Source organism: Erigeron canadensis, chromosome 5, assembly GCF_010389155.1.
Source record: "Erigeron canadensis isolate Cc75 chromosome 5, C_canadensis_v1, whole genome shotgun sequence".
Taxonomy (NCBI): Eukaryota; Viridiplantae; Streptophyta; class Magnoliopsida; order Asterales; family Asteraceae; genus Erigeron; species Erigeron canadensis.
The window spans coordinates 3,601,058-3,614,493 of record NC_057765.1 but is presented as its reverse complement, the minus strand read 5'-3'; the positions used below and the strand labels follow the sequence as shown (position 1 = coordinate 3,614,493).

General features: G+C 34.6%; 1 pseudogene; it reads left to right on the top strand.

Moving 5' to 3' along the window:
* The first annotated feature begins 4,946 nt into the window (after window positions 1-4,946).
* Window positions 4,947-13,436, top strand: part of LOC122598900 — a 47,301-nt pseudogene continuing 38,811 nt past the window's right edge.

Genomic DNA, 13,436 nt, shown 5'->3' with positions numbered 1-13,436 from the left:
AATACCTCCGGCGGGAAGCATAGACAAACCGACGCAACAACTATATGCCTGTATCTCTGTTTTCTCTATCACATTCTTATATCAATGATTTGAAATTATATTTAGGTACATATTTTTTAATATATTTAGAATGTATTATTGTGTATCATGTTATTATTATCGATATATGAAACGAGTGTTGAGTTAGTCATCAGAAATGCCGATGACGAAGAGCGGAGGAATCAGTCGTCAGTGTTGATGCTCTCATTCCCGTGGTTGTTGCAGCCGTAGTTTTTCCGGCGACGGTCATTGTAAGGGTTGGTGTATATATATGTATTATTGTATATATGTTGTATAGGGTGTGATGCATTTAAGAGTTGTACCTGCTGTTTAGGAATTTGTAATGCATAAGAAGCAGAAATACTGTTTTTTGTTTTTTTGTTGTACCTTTTGGCTTAAAATATTAGTATTAGTTATATAGAGTCCATGTAAGAGTTGCATGTACATCTTGCAATTAAAAGTGTACTATTAGCTACAGTGAATTGCCCTCACAAACCGACATTAATTTTTGTTTTATCTATGCATTATATAGTTTGAACAGTAACGGCTAGTTTTTCACCTATAAATATTTCCACATTCTCATTCCAAAACCCCAACTAAAAATTTTTAAAAAAAACACATAACACACAAGCACCTATAACCATGAACTTTGGGCGAAATGAACCAACCCGTCCTGTCGGACAACCGCAACCTACACGAGGCAGAGGAAGGGGCTGAGCACGAGGAAGAGGAAGGGGAAGAGCACAAGGTGAATCAAGTCGTGCGCCCGTTCAATCACCCATTCCAACATCCATTCGGTCTCAACATGAACCTCGTGGGTTACACCCACGACACCTTCAATTCACCCTGATGGTGGAAATTTCTGTCCGACCAAACTTGCAACCAACGAACGACATGACCGATGAAGAATTCAACGAGATTTATGTTGATACCATGGCTAGATTTGAAAGAGGAGAACTACGGCCAAATGGTGCTCAGAACCGAATTCACGATGACGGGAGACCTGAAGGATACGAAACTGACCCTGCTGAAGAATACGTCAATGACTTTCCCTTGGAAGAGGAAGATTATCACTATGAGTACCAACGCCGTAATGACGGTGACAGTGACATTTCATCGACCGATTCCCTTTATGGCTGGCGTTACCCGCCACTCTCTCCTCCTGATGTTTAATTTTTATTGAATGTATTTGTGTTATGTGTTTTAATTTCGTGTTAAGTGTTAAGTGTTTGAAATAACTGTAATCTTTCGTTTTTAATAAATGTAATGTTTTAAGTGTTTTAATTTCGTGTTTAACAAATAAAACCATAAATACATTAAACAAAATTTAAACACACATTTATTTTAAACATAAAACATAGAAACTTAAAATATCTTCGAGAACATCACATCATAAATCTTGCACTTGCTCGTAGCAATGCCTACTCTGGGAGGTACTGAAAATCAGGATGCGTCATACGATACTCCTCTAAAGCAAGTTCGACATGCCTCGGGTCATCTTCATAGACGTGCAAACGAGCATAGATGTGCTCGAACTCGTGAATAGAGTGGCGCATTTTCCGCCATTTTCCTTGCACACTCTCAAGGCTCCTTTGCTCGCCTTGATGATTTTGGAGATTAATAAATACCTCCCTTACACGGCTCCAAAAAGTTCTTTGTTGTTGAAAAGCCTCTACATTTGGATCTTCGGCTACGTCAAGCCAAGCTCTCGCTAAATTCATAGTCTTATCCACTGTCCAAGTTTTAGCCATTTGTTGAATGAGTGTATAAATTTTAGAAGAAGAATGAAAGAATTATGAAGTTTTTGGAGATAAAATGAGAATTGGTTTGATAAGTGGTATGTGTATGTATATATAGTGTGTAAGTTAGAGTTTAAAAAAAAAATTAATAAAGACTTGCATTGGGAAGGGGAAAAGGAAGAAAAAAACAAAAGTAGGAGGCCGTTCAAAATCCGGAGGCTTCAATTCGGAATGTGTGGAATGCCTGGGGAACGCCCCCCCGGGACCGATGTCAGGCGTTCAGGGGGCGTTCCGGGTGATAGTTTCGAAAATGAACGGGCTACTCCGGACGGTCTAAGAGTTGCATGTACATCTTGCAATTAAAAGTGTACTATTAGCTACAGTGAATTGCCCTCACAAACCGCCATTAATTTTTGTTTTATCTATGCATTATATAGTTGTATCTCTAGCTTTATAGCTTATACTTTTAACTACAGTACATTTGTCTCACAAAACAAACTTGCTTTTTAGTATATATATATAATATATAATTATTAATATTTCATTGATTTTATTTGACTTCTCAGTGAAATTTTAGAAGTAGCAAAGAAGTGGGGATGAATTGTTTATAATTGAAGCATGGGGAACGGGATAATGTGATCACTGTAGAATGATTTGAGAAAGAAACTGGCTGGCTTGTTTCTTATTATACCGTGTATTAAGCATATCTATGTGACCAAGTTTATCTCTTTTTATGGAAAAAGAAAGAGAAAATAATATGGTTATTAACATTAGCATATCTAGGAATCTATTTTTATTTTATATATTATATATGTAGATGCTAATTAATTTTTTTTTAATATATTAGTTGTTACAATTTATATAAAAAATATTTACTTTATAAAACAAACAACATTATATTTTGAGCTTGCCGACTTTCAAACCAAATTTTTAGTTGTAGACATGAAGTTAGTTGAAATCAAATTGCAAACAATTTCTATCTTAAAACAAACAGCACTGTTAGTAAAAAAAAAATAAAAAGAAAAAAAAGCCAAACTGTTTGTGGGCCTTCATTAATTTCTGACAAGCTATGTTATTTTCTGTAAAATTTTTATTTTTTTTTATCTTTTGAAACAATCAAGGATTATTAAACTAATTAATGTTGCAACTAAGGCCGGTGCTTATAGAACCGTTTTGCGAGCGTCCAAAATGGCGAAGACGCGGACGAGTTATAAACATCAATCGTCCTTGCATTTGCGTCCTTGTGGTTGTTCTCCACCAAGAAGTTGGAAGACGTTTTGCTTATAGGGCCAACGGTTGGTTTCTTCTATTTTTTCTTTTTTTTTTTGCTTTAATACATATATATGTATATGAAGTATAGATATAGTTTTTTGTATGTGGTCATTGCAGGTGGATTGAAGAAGACAAACATTTGCATATATTATATAATAGTTAAACAATTTTCAATTCTACCCCTAAAATATAATACATGTATAAAATATTAATTTGAGTTTTGAAAATTATCAAATTAGCCCCTAAATTTAATTTATTATTTTTACTTTATACTTTTTAGATTTTATTAATCTATTTGTATTTTTTTAAATTAATGAAAATAGTTATTTAGTTTAATGTTTAAGTAATAAGAAATTATAAAAGTATTGATAATATGACGAAGAAGTTCTGAAAAAGTTGTCCTTATAGGCAGTGAGAGTCTTGAGGAGAGTCTTGGATTATGTAATGCTGATGTGGCAATGAAGAAGCTTTAAGAAGTTGGCTCTTATAAGCACAGACCTAATCAGGCTTCAATTCATTAATTATTTTGTAGTGGGTGGTCCCTAGTAGCAAGTTGTTACCTATCACAAGTACGGCCGAGGTCTTCATTCAAGTGTACCATTTCTTATTCTTAGCAATGTTTTCAACCCGGCCGGTTCAACCGACCGGACCGCGATCGGACCGTCTTTTTTGAAGAATCCGGTTCAACCAACTCCGGTTGGAAGGGTGAAACTGAACCGCTGTGAACCGCCTGAACCGTGACGGTCAGATCGAACCGGACCGGTAGTTGAACCGGTGTAAACCGGTCAATGCTTGGTCAAACATCTAAATCTCTTTTCCTCTTCATAAGTTTGGAGTTTTAGACGAGCAACAAAGATGAAAAAACAACCTTGGCCACCACTATCTATCTTCATCTGACCATCCACCACCATAGCTCCACCACCATTGCCCTCACCTCCGCCGCCACTAACCACTGATCGAATTTAAGGATGCTGACAGAAATCTATGTATATATCTATTAAATAATAAGAAATGGAAAGTGATCTATAATAACAATTAACAAGGAATCGAAAAGTGTGTGAGTGGCTGTGTTTGTGAGTGTTTAAATGTATGTGTTTATGAGTGTGTGTATAGGCGTATGGTTGCGTGTGTGGGTGTATTAGTTGAGTTTTTTTTTTTTTATCAATGAGTGAGGCTGATCTTAGTGATAGTGTGGTACACCTAATATGATGGTACACCTATCTGATATTTTACTCGTATGATCCATTTTAATCTTTTATTCTTTTATAAATTTAGTGAGCATATGGACATACTTTGTAACTCTAACATTAGTAACTATATAGTACTAGAATAGTGTATTTGGATTTTTCTTTTATTTGGTTATCATAAGAACAAAGATAATTTAAAGCAAAAAATGATAATTGTACTTTATATTATGCTAATGTGTTTATCAGTGTCAAAATATATAGATTATGGTTTTTTTGCTAAGAATTTGGTTTTATTTTGGATAATTGATGTCAATAATAATATTATTGAACTCATATTATGTTTAAATTAAGGTACTTTTTAATTACTTTGAAAAATGTATATGTAATCAAAAACCCGGTTCAACTGGTCCGACCGGTCTAACCAGTAAAATATTGTAAGACCGATTCAGTATCCGGTCCGGTTTTCAAAACATTGATTCTTAGTTTTACTTTTCTTTATGACTTCCGGTTCTGGAATCACATTAAAATATAAACTCTCAATTAAATATTGTATTAAAATAATATACGACAAAATAAACTAACGAACCAATCATGTAATGATAAAAAAGAATGTTGCTTGTCGTGTGGTAAGCCAAGTTGCATTATAATTTAGTTGACGAGCCCACCTCTCTAATTGTGCATCAGACCGAAGACTTTTGGTAGTCTTTAATCTTCCATCCAAGCAAAAACTAGACACTTCAATGGCTTCCACTTCTTCCAATACATCTCCAGTTTCTAATAATGTTTGCAGATACGACGTGTTTCTAAGTTTTCGAGGTGAAACTCGTCATGCTTTTACGGATCATCTCTATAAGGCGTTAGAAGATGCAGGACTTGTCCCTTTCAGGGATAACGATGACATAAACAGAGGTGAAGATCTGAAGCCTGAAATCCAGAAAGGAATTAGAGAATCAAGAGCATCAATTGTTGTACTATCTGACAAGTATGCAACTTCTAGATGGTGTCTTGACGAGCTATGTTTGATCCTTGAGCAAGCGACTAAGCGAAGACATTTTGTTTTACCGATCTTTTATCATGTTGACCCCGCACATGTTAGGAAGCAAGAGGGAAGTTTTGAAATTAAAGTGGAACGCAATACAAAGTGGACAGAAGGTTGGTTTTTGCCATTAAAAACAAAAACAAAAACAAAGTGGACTGAAGATAACGTTGGAAGGTGGAAGGCAGCCCTTACCAAGGTTGGCAATATGGCTGGCGAAGTTCTAAATGGGTATGTTTCCAATTTTCTCTTAATTATATTACACGGAAATTACTTTTGAAGCAGTGTTTAGTCTTTAGCCTAGCAGCGTAGCTTACCGAAAGGCATACAACTAATTTCTGTAATGAAATTGGCGAAGAAATTCGTTGTATCATAATATAACGGATTATTTTCTAAGACCAGATTTAAATTGGCGAAAAATTTCTTGACCCTGTAAGCTTTTGGACACCAATGGATTATTCTCTAAGACCTGTTAGAATATATGAACATATAAACATACAAGATCACGAATAAGCGCAACGGAAGAAATCGAAACATATATGCAATCACATTAATTAACAAAGAGAGAATCGAAACGTGTACCTTATATGCAAAGATCCAATTGAAATAATAATAATAAGATTATTATTAATGCTTAGGGTTTAAAGCAAAATCCCTCCACGATCGCACACTAGACACCTCGAATAATGTATGCTAGTACCCCAATCACGAACCTAAACAAGCCTTTGTTTAAAACCCTAAACTAAAGTTGAAAAACCGAAAACCCCTTTGAGGTGGGGAGTTCGGCCGAACCAAAGAAGAGGGAGAGAGAGGAGAATTGTTTGTGAATGAATGAATGAAAAACCTAGGAATTAGCCCTTGTATTTATAGGGTAATTTTAGGTTAAACATAACTTGGAAACTAAGCAACATCAAGGCTATGGAAAGCCTTGATGAAACCGTCCCCCATACATGGACCAAGGTCCAAGCCCACTTTCCAATTTTCACATTTTAATCCTCCTTTTTAATTAATTAAGTATAATTAATCCTTTAACTATGTTTAATTAATTATTTCGTGATCAAACTAATTAATATATTACTTTAATATATCAATTGTTATTATCAAGTTACCGTGTCATTTCGTGTGACCCCGTAGGCTTAAAATATTCCCGGACATGCGACTTATAATAATATAATCATATGCCAACAAGACCAGATCCAAACAATGTTCACCCATCCTACGATGTTAGGCCAAACCCCATGGACAAAGTGCAATGTCTCTAGAGTTGAACCCATGACCTTTATTGCAAATTACTACACCGGCCTAGCAATGAAATTATGGTGTGCTAGATTACCCGAAGGCTTGAAGTGTCTGGCTTAGCTTATTTGTGCGATGATAAAGCTCTTTTGTTCCTGAGTAAGCTAAATACAAATTAGCCATAAATTTGGGGGTTATTAATAAAGCAAAGCTATTAATCTATACTACCTACAAAACATTTATGTATATAAGATTTAGCCCAATTACAACACTGAAACAAGAAACAAAAAATATTATGTGCTACAATTAAATTTAATATCTTAAGAAGATCTAAAAATCACAATAAAAAGATGCTATGGTGTATGGTTTAAAAATCAACCCTTATACAATGCAAGGGATATAATGTTCTAGTTTTGAGTATTTTTGTGCCTCTTCTTGGCTAAAGCAAAGACAAATATACAAAAATTTATATAGAGATAAAAGATAGTGTAAAAAAAAGTTAAAACTGTCAGATTGGTCAAACAAGACCAGCTTTAATGGCTTGGTTTGCTCTAGTTCGGTCTGACAACATATAAATGGTTTGGTTTGGTTTGGTCTAGTTCGGTCTGACAACATACAACGTACCGGTATGGTTTAGAATTTGGACAAAACCGAACCAAACATGTACATCAACAACTCTACTCTAAACTACTAATTTAAATTTGTTACCAATAAATCTATATCTATACCTATGAAGCGTTTACTTTGTTCATTTAAGATTAAGTTTAATTTTCTATACATGATGTATGATTAAATAAAACCACTTTTTAATTACCTTTCAACATAACATCTTTGTAACTATCTAACTTTTTGCAATTGTAAACTACTAAACAAGTCTAATGTAACTAAATTAAATTAAAACATCTATATTTATCTATAATACCTATAATATTGAGAAATCGTGTGTAATTGATAGAATTTGGCTTAGTGTGTGTTTAGATGTTCTTGGTGAAATGATAGTTATAAAATTGGAGATGATAGAATGCGTGTGAATTTGTATGATTATTATAAAGACTTAGTATGAATTACTAATTACATCTAAACCTCATGTAATTGCAAAATAATACAAATGGAACTAAATTTACAATTAAAAAACACTAGTGTTTAGTTCTAACATTCCCCCATTGGCGTTGATTTGTAAACCGGGCACCGTCTTCAATCTCTATGTCTTCATGATAAGCCCATAAGTTTAGAATATCTTTAATTGTTGAGAGGACATTGAATCTTTCTTGTTGTATTCAAGGTCTTCGATCAATTTTTGCTTTAGTTATGAATTCTCTAAAAATGTACTTTGCATACTAATCATTAATCTTGTTCTTCATCTGCAACACTAATTCTTCAATGCATCTTTGATTTTTTTTTTCTAATTCGAGCTTTGACCTATTGATATAAAATGTAGATTTCAACACAATGTTGTTAAAAGAATTATCTTAATTTGTTAGATTTTGGAGTGTGGAAGCTTGATCTTGATCTTGATTCTTCATTTATCAAGCTCCCCCTCAAAGTAATAGCTATCTTAGAAACTTCTATCATTTAAGCAATTCATGTTTCATATATGCACACCTCAAACCAATAATCATCTTAAAAGTTAAACATCCTCTAATCCAGATCAAGCACATTATAAAACATACTTGATCATCAAACTTGATCTATTTTCTTTGAAGCTTAAAATCAACGTGGCGTTTGTTCCTAAAAATCATTATTTATCACAAATCATCCTTGAACTCTTTTCAAACACTACAATCAAAACATCATCAAAAACATCTTCAAACTCTAAATCCTTCCACGTATAAGTTTCCCTTCCTTCAACCCTAAACTCATTCTCCCACTCACAATGAACGTGAGGAACACATTCATCATGCATAGTTAGTTGTACACAATGATATTGGATTTGTATTAATGGAAATGATGTTGGTTTGAGAAAGTTAGGCGGTGTTTTTGGTCTTTATTGGTAAGAAAGTATTGAGTGAATTGGTATGTGTTTGGTAAAAAATTGAGTTGTGTTTTGGAAATTTTGATATGCTTTTTGGTGTTTCGACAATAAATAAAAGCAATTTTTATAACTTTCCGATAGATTGCTTTAAAAAGTGTAAAACGTTCCTTCTTCTGACTTCTGAGGTCACATAAACAATCACATTTATATAAGAAATAAAGGTAGTGTCGCAAAATCATGAAAGGAAAGAAAAAGAATATACATAGTCAATCCGTACATCGTATGAGTATTAGAATTAGTATATATATATATACATAGTCAATCCGTACATCGTACGAGTATTAGAATTAGTATATATATATAACTTAATTATAAAATATACTTGGTCTAAAATCTAGTTGAGCAATAATTATTTGACCTAGCACTATACCAGCAAATCAATTTATAAAATTTAGAGTTTTAGACTGTCTTATCTAAAAAATCTGTATAATCTATTAAGTCTAATTTAAGTTCAGTATACTGAAAAATGGACTGTTCTATCTACGGAATCTCTAAAAAATGTTAGATTTAAGTTAAGAATAAAACCAAATTGTTTCTTTAAAACATAAGCGTTTAAAAATGACTAATAGTTACCGAAACTCCTCCAATCCCTCTCTAAACTTGTTATGAAATTCTTGTCTTGTGATAAGCTATATTCACATATTCTATATTGACTTAAGGGAGCGCACTCTTGTATTTTCAAAGCTCTGAGCTTGCTGTGTTTTGATGCAGGCCTGAAACAAAGTTTTTGGAAAAAGTTGTTGGCATCATTGTAAAAAGGCTTGATCTCAAAAAAGTTTATCATAAAGCTAATCTGGTAGGGATGGATACTTGGCGTAAGGAGATCGATTATTGGTTAGAAAAATCCAGTGCCCAAATACTAGCAGTTTGGGGCATGGGAGGAAATGGTAAGACTACTTTGGCTAGGCACATTGTCTACTCTAATTGGGAAAATTTTGGAAGCATAAGCATCTTGGAAGACATTGGTAGTAAATCAACAGAACAATTGCATGAGCTACAACAAAAGCTTCTTAGAGACATCTTACAGGGCAAGAAGAGAAAAATCCCTAGTGTCTGGCAAGGTACATGTAAGATTGAAAATGCCCTACAAACAGAAAGGGCGCTCATTGTTCTTGATAACATTGTTGAACCGAGCCACTTGTTTCTCTTACTTGGAGCTGGAATTGAAACACAATGTAAGATTATAATAACAACAAGGGAAAGTAATCCACATAAATGGTTTGATCAGTCTACTTCTTGGAGGTGTCAGGAACTTGAAATGAAATCTCTTGAAATGAATGAATCATTAGAGCTGTTAAGTCTTCATGCTTTTGGGTCGAAAGCTCCAACCGAAGGTTATGATCATCTTGTAGAGAAGGCACTATGGTATTGTGAAGGAAATCCACTTGCTCTTGAAGTATTGGGCTCCTCCCTATCTCAGAATAACAAGCAACTTTGGGAAAGTAGATTGAATTCGTTAGAAAAAGAGCTTCATGCTGGAATTAATAATGTACTCATAGGAAGCTATGAGTCATTGCCACTTGACTCTGACAGAGAATTGTTCTTGCATATTGCTTGTTTCTTTGTTGGGAAAGACATAGATTATGTAGTAAAGATTTTAGAGCCTGATTACTCGGCTTTGTTTGGAATAGAAACTCTATGTAAAAGCTGCCTTCTTTCTGTTTCACCAAACAAAAAACTGATGATGCATAGAATGCTTCAAGAAATGGCAAGAACAATTGTCTATAAAGAGTCACCTAAAAACCCTGCGAAACGTAGCAGAGTTTGGAGAGATAAGGAGTCTTATTATATATTGCAGGAAGGAAAGGTATGATAAGATATTAACTGCATCTTTCTATTTGATCTGTAGTTTGATACAAAAAAGGAGTCATATTATATATTGCAGGAACGTAACATAGCACCTTTCATACCTTCTTAGTTTGATCTGTAGTTTTATTTGTTTGTCATCTTTCTATTTAGGGTTCTAAAAAAATCGAAGGCCTGGCTCTTGACATAAAGCTGCTAAACCAAGGAGAAAAGTCGTATGAGTATGAGGTGATCGAGCTGTCAAAAGCTAGCTAATGTATTATGATTTTTCTGCAATAAAATAATAATAATCCTGGGGGTTAAATGTTCACTTTTACACATTTCGTATAAGTTGGTGATTTTCCTCATGATACGTTTGTTTTTCTTTAGCCTTGATATTTACTCGATAACTGGGCATCATATTCTTCAATGTTATGTTTGCAGTCATCAGAACTAACCACAGAGTCATTTAAGAAGATGGACAAATTAAAATTGCTCCAGCTAAACTCTGTGGATCTCACTGGATCCTATGAGAACTTTTCAAAACAGTTAAGATGGCTCTGCTGGACTGGATTTAGTTTACGAGCCATACCCTCCAACTTGTGCATGAAAAACTTAGTGGCTATGGATATGAGCTATAGCTGCTTGGAAGAATTTGAACCACCTGCGGTAGAGAACTCAACATCCTCTTATTTTAGCTTGTTCCTTGATTTTTCATGGTCTTCACGTTTACTAGCCATTCCCTCTTATTTTTCATACTACTTTGGAAACAGGATCTTCATTTACTCAAGATTTTAAATCTTAGAAGCTCAAAGAATTTACGGGAAATCCACAATATCTATCGACTCTGTTATCTTGAGATTTTGATTCTCTGGGATTGTACAAGTCTGACTCACGTAACCCTCGAAGGTCTTACATGTCTTGCTATATTGAATATAACAGGGTGTAAAAAGCTGTGCATGAGGGAGGAAATAAGTCCATTAGTAAGTCAAGAAGGATCATCTCTTCATTCTATAGAAAATACCCCGCAAGCTTCCTTTCTTTTGCCACAGTCATTAGAGCAGTTGTTTTTCTCGTCATGCAATCTTAGTAACACCGATTATTTTCCTCTGACTTTCAATGACCAACCACTCTTGATATACTTGAATCTAGTAAATGGTCTGTTTGAGTTCCTGCCTAGTTACAATTATCTTAAACGTCTTCGGGTCCTTGATGTCAGTGGTTGCAATGATCTTAAAGAGCTGCAATGTCTTCCTAGTACACTTGCAGAATTGTACATATATTACTGTAATTCGTTGAATATAGTTACTTTTGAGTCACATCAATTCAAATTGCAAGAATTTGGCTATGAAGGCTGTGTCAATTTGTGTGAAGTGGAAGGCCTTTTCAAATTGATGCCAGTAACCAAGCTTGAAGAATCTGATTTAAAACACATGGCTTGGCTCAGAGAATATCAAGATCTTGAGGTGTGCTTGGTTGGAGATGCTGAGCTTACCAAAGGCAGGAGTTCATGTGTCCAGGTTAACGTTTTTCTATACAATATAACACATGCTTAAACAACCATGATCACATGACTGACTGAATCCTCTGCTTCTGTGGCACAGATGCTGTACGAATTTAATATAATGAGCACATCTATGCCAAACATAAAAAATTCAAACATGATGACTGATACTGATTACATGTATACATCACAATCGACATTACTGTCTTTTAAAGTGCCAGCATGCCCCGAGCACAGGTGGCTCGAAGGATTAATCATAAGTTTTCAATATACAGCACACGGTGAAGATTGGGTATGGTTTGCTAAAATCAATACACCCGGTGGTGTTAACTTGATGTACAACCCCAGAGTCTTTGGAAAACCTGATGAAGTTGGTATGTGGTCAAGCTATTGGCCTATTGGGAATGCATTAAAAATTGAAGAGACGGTTACTGTGTCTATCATTGTGATCAAGGGTCTTCTGGATATATATTGGTGCGGTGCAAGGCTTGTGTACACCGATGAAGTAGCAAATGAAGCCTTGCAAGAGAACAACGAATGTGTAGCAATTCTTGGAGAAAATTTTTCTGAATTTCAGCTCAGCACAGGGGCTTACTATCTTTGTCGCTGTGACTTTTTTGAGTTAATGGAGGCTGGAAAACTCACTCCTGATTGGTTCAGGAGTTTAGTTGATGATAAAATTGATTATACAGGTATGTACTTCCTGTTAAGCTAATGTTGGGCGTTTTCCTTGAGATTAAGCTTTATAAAGAGGAAGTTTATAATTGTAACAGAGGTAGGAGGATGGAGAATGGATGGTAAACCAGAGCACCCGTATCAATCATATACAGAAGTGAAGACCATTAGATGCATCATGCATGGTCCGGAAGTGGTATGTGCGCTGTGTAATATTCTCTTTCCTTTTGCAATTTGCATGAATTTTCTCACTCATTTTGCAATCCTAGCAGTTAAAGTCCCAGATGAATCTAGTGTGTGTAGCTAGTTTGTAATTCTAAATTTTGCATTTTTGGCCTCTAGCATCTTGCTAGACGGTTTTTATTTTTATCATTGAATAATTTTACTGCTGTTCAAAAAAAAAAAAAAAAATTATTCCTTCCTTTAGACTAATGGAAAACTCAACAATTAATAATAAGACTTGTTGAGTTTTTGACTAACGGAAAACTCAACAATTTACAACATGGCATATACACTAAGTAGATTCTTTATGGCACACACCAACAAGAAGAATTGTCTTCACAAAGTGTTGCTTTATATTGTTGTCGAGATTGGGCAACACAATGAGGATATGGATGTTGACATGAGGAAGGTTGTCATCATGAAGAACTCGGTCTGTCGTCTTTGCAGTCTTCCTTGTTTGTTTCCATCTTTGGTGAGAGAGAAAAACTTGTATTGTTTTCTTCTTAAAATGGTATAGACAGATCACTCTGTCATACTTCTAAATCTTTGGGACCAAGTTTTTCTCTTCTGTTTTCCAGTCCATATTTGACTTACAAGATATGGGATGAGTCATCAAACTTAAGGTTAACTCTAAATAACAACTGATAGCGCTGACTATCATTAGCGATGTGTCACGTTAGTGAATCCTTGACTTAACAGGACTAATTAC